Source organism: Wasmannia auropunctata, unplaced genomic scaffold, assembly GCF_000956235.1.
Source record: "Wasmannia auropunctata unplaced genomic scaffold, wasmannia.A_1.0 LD335009.1, whole genome shotgun sequence".
NCBI classification, from domain to species: Eukaryota; Metazoa; Arthropoda; class Insecta; order Hymenoptera; family Formicidae; genus Wasmannia; species Wasmannia auropunctata.
Window position 1 is genome coordinate 24,334 of NW_012027881.1, and position 10,572 is coordinate 34,905.

Genomic DNA, 10,572 nt, shown 5'->3' on the forward strand with positions numbered 1-10,572 from the left:
CTAAATAGAGAATGTAGCTCAATATATAATAAATCAGTAAGAAATAAAGTGACATATACAGTAACACACGTAGAACTGCCACAGACTGTCTAATCATTAGATAATTTTTATTAAGCGTGAATATCCATATAATGTATTTGAACCGACCGAACGTTATCTACCATAAAACTTCAGAGGCTGTAGTTACGCTTCTTGTAATATGCTGTCTTGACCAACATGCACCTGAAGACTTGCCCCTTAATTTAGTTCTTTTAATGCGATAAGTAGTTTCTTACATTTTTATATTACCAGACAGTTTTATAATACCATATGTGTTTGTTTTTAATATGTTTAATATTTTATATCGTTAGGCCGTTAGAATGACCGAATATTTTTTTTATCTATGGATTATTAATTTTGCGTTTTAACATTGAAAATGATCCTGTTTGGATTGAAACGTCTGTTTATTTACTATTTATATTTTTTAATTAAAGACTTAAATTATTTGATGGAGCACACAACATCCTAGTTTGGCTCATAGCCCTTTATTTCTTACTAATTTATTTAAAAAATATGAATAGTTTTCGCTGCCGCAAATAAACGATAAGTAAACGGCCGTTGGTGATAAAGAGGTCTTAAAGCGAATCCGCGAATCGGTCAGATTTAGAACGATAAACGTTAGCAAACGAGTTCGCCGCACTCGAACTTGGCGGGCGGAGGCACTTTTACCAACATATGATGAACATCGCCGTATGGCGAGAAGATATCGGTTCCAAGAAAAGCCGCAAATGAGTTCTTTGGCCTGGTGACCATCGAGAACACTAATATGTACATACATTGTACATCGTACCGCTCGATCCGCATGCAACCTCGCTCGACCTTCTCGTTTCTAGCGTATTTAATCTTTTTCTTGGAGAACACGTAACATTAAAATCATTCGATACCAATGTTCTAGTGGATATTTTCTTTAGATAAATTCTGTCTTGTGATACGTAATATGACTTATAACTTTAGAACGTTATCTTCAAGTTCTTATGTTTACTATAGTTTATTAGTACACAGTTTACTATGTCATGTGTATTACAGTTTAATTAAGACAATGATTAAATAAGATTATATTCTCATAGGTCACGGATTAAATTGTGGCCTTTTTATTTTATATTGTTAGCTCTTTATTTATCACTCTAAAGAATGACCCTAAAAAAAGTGGTTTTTTCGTTCGTTTTTTTGGGCCCTCGATTTTGGAACTGGACTCCATGCCAAATGATACCTTATAATGAAATATTAATCACAGAGAAGTTTCAGGTTGAAGTGATAATTGTTATCACAGCTGGAGGGAAGTTACTTATTATAATACGTCTCTCTATGCGAAAATTCTATTTTTTTACATCCAAAACGAGCGTCATTTACGTAAAACTGCGACCAACCTTCTTAAAATACCAGATCTCGCAGACCTGTAATAATTCCATAATAAACTGATTTCATCCCTCCCTCCCTCCTCCAGCTCTGATAGAATTGTCACCTCAACTTGAAACTTCTCTATAATTAATATTTGTATAATTATGAATTATCATTTGGCACAGTTCAGTCTCAAAATCGAGAGCCCAAAAAACGGGAGATTTTTTGGGTCACTCTTTTATTTTACACTGTATTTATTTTTATAAACGTTAAAAAACATTGAAAAGTCAGATACCCGTCACGGATAATTGTCACCCATAACAATCAACGTATTATTTAAAAAATTGTTGAATATAAGTATTTAAGAAAAAAGTACGAATAAGTCTCTTGTGGAGAAATCAGAAAACCTGTAAGCAACCTGATAAAAAATAATAACAAATATTTTGAATAACTAAATAAATTACTAGCTCGTATTGTAAACAATAGTCAGGATAAGAGGCCAAAGACGAGCGATTAAATATAGGTATCAGTTAATATTTTAAATATAACTATGTGATTTTGCATACTCCAGCTTCAACAAAGCGCGAGCTGTTATTATACTATCGGATTCGACGCAGCATTTGATTGAAACAGAACTGTATCATCACGCTGTTAAATAATTTAATGAATACTGATGCTAGTTCGTTGAAACTAGAGTATGTAAAATCACATAGTTATATTTAAAATATTAACTGATACCTATATTTTGCTCGTCTTTGGCCTCTTATCCTGACTATTGTTTACAATACGAGCTGGTAATTTATTTAGTTATTTATTAAAACGCTGGCCTTATAATGCATTAGGGGAATAGTTATTTAAATTTACGCGGTCTGAGAACATGTTAGATAATACTTATTGTGATAAATGTCATCATTTGCCTCGGTGGTCTAAAGGAAGGACACCCGTCCAGCAAACATGGAGATACTGGAGATCCGGGTTCGATTCTGGCTGAGAACATGAGAGGTGATATTTTTTCGCAATAAATTCTTTACAGATTCGGGGAGAATATAGATCCTATAGATGCAAGTTAGCATTTATTTGGAGTCGCAACAAAGGGGGGGAGGGTGATTTATTAGATGAAAGTAAGCATCAGTATTCATTATTTAACAGCGTGATGATACGGTTCCGTTTCAATTAAATGCTGCGTTGAATCCAATAGTAACGGCTTGCAGTGCGTTGAAGCTATATAGAGTATGTAAAATCACATAGTTATGTATAAAATATTGACTGACACCTATATTTCGCTCGTCTTTGGTCTTTTATCCTGACTAAATATTTTGAACTTTGTAAGTAAGGGTCAAATTTTCTCAAAAATGTTATGTAGAAACTTATGTAATAACTGTAATAAGAGAGACAAGAATAGATTCTTTTTAATCAATTTTTTTATTAACAAAATTCACAATATAATTAAGCATTATAAAAACGGGCGGCAAGTCGGATTTGACCCGCGGACCATATAGTTTGCCGATTTCCGCTTCAGTTGATCAGTGGAAAATATAAAAATGTAAAAAGCAACACGCAGTGCGTGAAAATTCTACGCTAACCGAAACGAGAAACGGACGACCTCATTGCTAGAAGGAATATCTAACTCGATAAAAAGGACTAATATACATCTAGGCGTTTAATTAGTCGCCTCCTGCCTCCGAATCATCGCAGGAACAGCGGCGCAACTAGCATTCCCGTTCCGAGATATTGGCACTAATTGGAGAAAATCCGCGATATTTACGCTCGAGCGTGAGCCACTGCGAGCGATATTTAGCCACGCTTCCTCCGACGGGTATCGCGGGATTCATGGGCGATAAAGTCACGCGAGCCCACGCCACCTCGCCGCGTCTCGGGAGCTCGTCAGTGGAATCCGTTACGCCGCGGCCGTCCGGAAATACGCGTGGAAAGAAGACTCCTCGCCGATGTGAGATTATAAGTGCAAATAAAAAACCCCCCCGGGAGGAAAGAGAGCGCCGGAGGCAAGATCCGTGTCGCGCCGCGTGTTCGACGCGGCGTGATGCGAGGAGTAACGAACGGTACACAAGACGTCCGGTGCCTCGCAACAGCGATAAACCGACGTTTCGTTTTGTGTAACGTACGGAGTGTATACTTGTATCCCGCTCTCTTCGGCCAGACCATACCGGAGGAAATCGACCGGAAAGAAGAATTTTTCCGCGATCGTTTCGTTACCCGAGGCGTTGGTTCCGTGAGATCGTACACGAAGCCTTCTTTCGATCTATACCGTAATTCACATGTCAAAATTCTCTGTGTTTGTCCTACGTGCTCCTCGTGATGCAAGACAGAGTCAGAAATACGCGTGTGTAAAATATATATCTATATTCACAAAAAAAGATATATTCTCATATATTCTCATATAGAACAGAATATTTAGAAATGACAAAATAATATGCCAATGCGAACCGACACGGCCGAATGTTGAATTGTATAATAATAATGAAGATAGAATATTTAGTTCTAGCATTATTATTAGACAAAGAAGGGTGTTAGGAATTCAATTTCCCATTGTTACCTGTCTATATATTTAATCAAGAATTTCTTCTTCTTTATTCTGTGTTCGTTCGTTTACGCACGTTAGGACCAGCAAGGTTCTAGGATTCTAGCCTCTAGGTTTTTTCTTTTCATTGAAGATTCACGCATTGATATATTTGTACGATCCGAGTTAAATTTTCACTATAAGAGAGATTTCATTTTTCTTTTATATTGTAATTGACTAAATAAAGTGAATTGTTCATATTAAAAATCAGTCTCATTCCACTGTCGCCCTAACTTGATTTACACTTTTTCTTATCCACACTCATTCATCCATCCCTCTTACTTTTTGGTATTTACAATCCAATCATTTATCTATAACCTATATTATACTTACAATATCTTTCGCATTATCTTATCTTGCTACCTTTTATTTTTTCATATTATCATATCTTATTTATCTAAAATCCTAAATCAAGTTCTCCTTAATTTTTTTAGATTTTCTTATCATAACAATCTTCCACTTCTACACTTATTCTATGTTTCGTATACTTTTTCTTATACACATACATATATCCATTCCTTCTTTTTTTTGACAACTTGTTTTTTTTTAAACACGAATCAATTATCTATTTATATGTCAAGATTTTTTCATATATGTATAGGTAATAGGCATATAAGCAAGAATAATATTATATAATCTTCTTAAAAAATTTTAGTTCTTGACTTGATTAAATTTGTATTGACGCAAGTATCACCTTTTACACAATTCAAGAGACTAAAAATCTATATAAAAAAATTTTTTTCAAAAAATTATAATATTCTTGCTTATTATATATCAGAATATTTATCTCCATTTAAGACTAATTTTGTTTCTGTGTATTAAATGTGAAATGCAAAAAAAAACAGAAATTCTTGAAATTGTTACAAATTTTGAATTAGGCTCTACTTGAATTAGACTTGAAAAGTCATAAGAATATTTTTGTAGAATTAACCCTTAGATTTCAATATCAAGCTAAACTCGTCATATAAAATTCTTATATACTTTTTCCTGTGTTTTTAAAATTAAAATTATTTTTTATATCTATAAATGTATGATTTAGTTTTCATATTATATTCGCTTTGTATAATCTCCTTAAATATTTAACATATAATACTTGAATATTTGACACCTAAATTTAATGTAAAAGGAAATTATTTTTTTATCAAAGGTTTCTTGTAAAAGGTTTCCTTATTAAAATTTAAAACAAAAAATGTAATACATAACTTTTTACATGTATTAATAATTATAAAATATCCAATATATTCTTTATTTTCTATTTAAAAACAGTATCTAAAATTTTGATTACAGAACCTTCTATATATTTTATCCTATATATTTTTATTTATAGCTGGAAAAGTAAAATGTTAAATTTGTTACGGAATGCATATAGGATTAAATTATTTATGACCGAATGAGCAACAGAACTTTGAGCGAAATTTTTCGATCTCGTTTGAAAGTTGCGACTATCACTACTTAGCTGCGAAAAGTTCGCGACAAGAAACCGGTGCAGCACGCGCAAGAGCGAGACTCGTGCTCGCATTAACTTCTTTTTTTTGCGCACTCGCACGCCTGCGACCCTTTTTGCTGTCGAATGACTTTCGCAAATGCCTGTCGCGATGATAATTAAGTAATGCTGAATATATGATAGCGCTGCTTAAGCGGTCGCATAATGATCGAATGATCGGCAACGCAATTAACGCAAACCGTGTTCTCCGCGGGCCGTGGGATCAATCCACAATTTGGATCACGGTAATTGCAATTTACTTAATTACCACATGCTAGTATTCCGATTTATCGTATATAGGGTGCCCTATTCCGTGAGGTACCCTGCCTAACCTTGTAATTTTAGATTCTCGGGTCAGTTCATGATGATTACATATCTGTCGGGATGTATAGCGTGACGCGTTAATTATGTAAAATTAAATGTTCTCGATCGTTGCATTCAGTGTAATTAGATGCGTCTGTTAGTTAGACGTTTCTAACGTATCAAGAGACAGGAGAAAGATTGTCAAGATAAATTTGGCCAGGCGTGCGGATCGTTCAGAGCGTCCGAAACCTGCGGTACAATAAAACGAATGGAAGCGATGTAACAGACTAGTATCCGTTCCGTTTAAACTTTGACGGAAATGATACGTAGTTCACAATTATTTTGTGCAATTCAAGTCCACTTTGGTATGCGATCCGCTTGGTAATTATGAGTATGGCAACTGCGATTAAATTAAATTTAACTTTAGCAACTTAGTGACTCTCGTGCTTTCCCTACCCGGAGGAACCGATAAAGTTATCAAAACAAGTAAAAATATGTTAACTGCTGACAGCATATTCCATATATTGGACAAATAACTTTTTGCAAACTTTTCCGTATTTTTACGCAAGTTATAATTTCACGTAGTTTATAAATAAGGGTAACAAACAGCTATATCTCTGTTTCTGATGTGAGATAGACATACAGTGACAAAATTGATCAAATATACTACACAACAATTATCTACAGCCAACTGACTCAAAAACGATAGTCGACTCAAAAACATATATAGCCTTTCAATATCAACGATATCATCAACGTAACTTTAAAAAAACAGATATCTATATAATTTTGCTCTGACATCTTCGTTCACGAATTTTCAAAAGAAATTCGTAACAAAATAACGTACATTTGTGATCAATTTCATGAATTATATTTAGTTAAAACCATAGACACAACATAACATTTATACATGGAAAAACCTCGGAAAAAACGATTAAATATTTTGCCGAAATATTTAAAAATTTAGCTACAAATACAGATTTGAAAATAATTTTGTTGGGCTAAAATAATTGTTGGATAAAAAATAATTATGTATAGAACGTCAAACTGATTGCTAGAATGTCAAAACTTTTTGTAGCATTGCTCAACATGCTTAAGCGTCTGCATACCTGCATAATTATTACACCAACATAATCATTTAAGATGTGCATCTAGCTAGATTTTTAGACGAAAAAACCATCCGAAACACTAGGTATTCTTTCCGTATATTTATATAATAGTATATCTAGATATATTATGGTTGAAACCTTATATTTGTGGAATGTAAACATGGAAATAGAAACTCATGAAAATAAAGCCACATTCTCAGCTAGATCTGGATTATGATAAAAGGAAGACTTTTTCGTTAAAAAGTAACATAAATGTTTTTCACATTAAATCCGCCAATTTTTGCATTTTTACTGTAAATTTAAAATAAAAAAACCTAAAATCTTCTCGTGTATAAAATGTCAAGTATGTATAATCCATGACAGAGATAATTTTTTTTTAATTTGGCCGCCATAATGAATCTGCCATTTTGACTTTTTAAAGTTTGACTTTAGATTTGTAATTAGCGTGATCTCTAAAATCCCCATATACTAAAATTCAATAAAATATGTTTAAAAAAATTTGTGCAACAAAAGATTAAGCGTTGTACATTACAATCGAGAAACGCTTCTTCATTACAACAATCGGATATAATTGCACTTTCTCGTATAATGTGAAATTGCCCAGAGAAGTCACGTTATTACAAAGTTAACCGACGTTGGCGAAAGCGACCGTTCTAAACTAGTTCTGACGAATGTGTTGTGTCGTTGTATTCCCTTTTGCGTCGAACGGAAGGAAGGAGCAAAGGTGCAAAGTATGCGTTACGTACATTACACAAGCGTGCACACGGAGCTCTTGCATTTAATTCGTCTTCACTATATGGTGAAAATATGTAGCGTGGTGTGATTAGCAAAATGGAATTTATTAAAAAGCTTAAATTCTAATAAAATAAAATTTTTAGAATATTTGAAGTTAAATTCAATTTTCGAAAAATAATTATCAAAATCATTTTAAAACCTTATTTCACAATGACAGACACAGAGCAGTTGTGAATATAAACCTTACATTTTTAATACCTAGGAATTGTCGTATTCCGCCTTAATAACGACAGGTTAAATGGCCGCGATTGCTACTCTCGCGGACGCATTAATTTCGTGACCATAGCGCCAGCCTAACGTTATATATTTATTCTAGACATTTAGCCCTCATTCTTTTCACACAACAACGCGTTATCAACACGAACTTTGTTTCGACTGACAATCGCATTCCATAACGCGAATCCTTGAAAGAACTTTCTGAACACTTGCGTATTTCATCAAAAATTTTTGAATTTTTCCTTTAAATAAGAAATATGTAACGCAAGACGCAGGTATAAAGGAAATCTTATTGTAATTTTTAGAAGACATTTGTTCGTAAAGGACCTACACATCTCGATTTCATGGAAGACGAGAAGAATAATGCATCCAGCAGTGAAAAAAATATATTGCAACTTTTACCCGCTATGTAATTTAGCTGCCTACACCAGTGACAGAATCTGTCGAGGGTCTCTGGGGACAAATGTTTTGAGTCGTTAATCCGAATCTACTGGTGTACTTAATTGTGATGCACTCAAGAATGCTCATTGAGTCTCTCGACCCTTCCGCCGCGAAAGGGCTTTGATCGGAGTTGAAGAATCGTCCGTAGAAAAAAAAATCCAGTGATCAGGTTTACGCAATTTATAGAAGTATATGCTTGCTTCAAACGTCACCTCCGCACGCCAGATCTCGGCTCGAAAACTGGAGTTGACGGACTGCGGACAACGCCGACCATAGTTCCATCGAATGGAACAAACCGATTCGATCGTCGCGGAGGATCGGAAAGATATGTGAGGGGAGAATAAGATACGCGGAGGAGTATGAAACTCGACTCTCTCTTTCTCTTTCTACTTCTTCTTGATGTGTCATACCGTGAGACCCTTAGTGGCCCTTACGTTTCGACCTGGTCTGACCCCACCCAGCGGGCGAACTGACAAGGCAGGCGGCCAGGCCAGGCAGGCGGGCGGATAAATACGAAGAGAAATCGGAGCACACGTCGGGTGACTCACCACCCGGTGCTTCCGCACCGAAACCAAACTCCCTCGCGCAACCCCGCTGTCGCACGCGAAGGCCGGTAAAAATAGTAGCGAAGGCCGCGGCGTCGACAGCAATTTTCACGCCGCGCGCGTGGCGAGACGCCCGTCTGCTCGCCCGCACGACCCTCTCGAAAGGGCTCTCCGCCACGGTCACCATGGGAACTGACCCTCGACGTGAGCCCTTCAAGGCTGCGCAAAGCTCTCCCGCGGGATTTACGCAGGGTTCCTGATCGCGCTGCGTCCTGCAGGGAATCGCGACGGCCCGACTCGACACACGCACCCTGAATTAGAGTAAATCGAGTTGTCCGCCGCCTTTCCTGCTAGAGTATGCCGTATACGTTTAAATCGACGACTATAATCGATTCTTCTTAGATCGTAGACAAAGTATGGAACGCCATAGTATGTTTGCGATCGATCAAGGACTATCGAGAACACGTCCCAAGGTTGAAACTCTGCTTTCCTGCTTATAGCTTCGAAACGTTAAAGCTTTACTTCAACGAATCGCTTCAATTTAATTGCATGATTTAAATTTTAATTTTCCGGAGCGGTATCGAGGCGTCTTTCGCATATCTAAATATCTTCTTGTCCACTAAGAGTCGATCTTTCTTCATGAAAATCTTCAGGAGATAGACTTAAGTTACGAGCGTACAAAGTTGAATTATGCCGTAAAGATAGAATACAAATATATTTTGATCATTATTTAATTTTCATTGTAAGGTTCAACAGATACGTTATAGTGTACGAGAAAGACATATCGCATGGCATTCAACTTGATTCGCCGAGCGGCGATAACGCTCGAGTTTACATTGCAACGTCGGGAGACTCAAACTCTTCGTTCTCGTCGCACCCTCGCGCGTCCTTTGTCGCCAAGGAGGTGTTGAACCTTCACCTACTATGCAATACTTGACTTGAGTGAGGAGAGGAACGTGGCAGGGGATGAAAACCAGTTTCTTCGCGAGGACATTTAAAAGATGACGTTGCGTTTCATTTGAATCTCTCCGATTGTCCAGAATTCGACGAATTGTGTTGCAGTTTTTAAGACGGAATAGAGTAAACGCGTTATCCGGGGACCGGAATTCGCGATGTCGTCGTCGGTTCGCCGCGTTTCGCCGATAAACACGAACAGGAAGCTGAAACCGCCAACTACTCCTTACCTCTCTCTCTCTTTCTCTTTCTCTTGTCCGCTTCCGCTCCTTCACCGCGGAGTTCTGCTTCCCTCGATCGTTGGCTCCTGCCGCACGTCCTTCGCCGAGCGTATCGATGGCACACACGCGTCTCGGTCCCGGCACGACTTGACTTGACACGGCCGCGCGCCTCGGTTTTTCTTTCGTCGCGCGAGAAAAGATAAAGACCAGACTAGGAATAGGGAGAATGACGAACGTCAAAGCGATGATCGAAAAGGAGCCGGCACTCGGAGCAAGAAATGCGCGTAACAGATGAACCACACGCGGATCGACGCTCGTCACGCTACTGAGCCAAGCCGAACCGAGCAGGCCCGCTGCGCGCCGCTCCTAGGTAGCAGGGCCCCGTCGCGACGACGCGGGAGCGCGCGAGGGTGGGGGCTGCTTCGGCTCCCGCGGCTCTCTAGCGATGGCGACGACACCCTCGCGTGGAGGAGAAGCCAAGAGAAGCTGACTTTGAACGCGCTCTAAGAGGAGGATACTTTCTTTACCGAGGAAACAAAATCGCCATTGT

General features: G+C 37.6%; 1 protein-coding gene across 1 annotated transcript in view; it reads right to left on the reverse strand.

The window, feature by feature from the left end:
- The window catches only part of LOC105457829 (protein singed), a 26,727-nt gene extending 16,363 nt beyond the window's left edge, over positions 1–10,364 (reverse strand). Inside the window, exon 1 of the mRNA XM_011702719.1 lies at positions 10,032–10,364. The gene's annotated coding sequence lies outside the window, so the exon portion shown is untranslated. The remainder of the gene's footprint in view (positions 1–10,031) is intronic.
- Between the last annotated feature and the right edge of the window lie 208 nt (positions 10,365–10,572).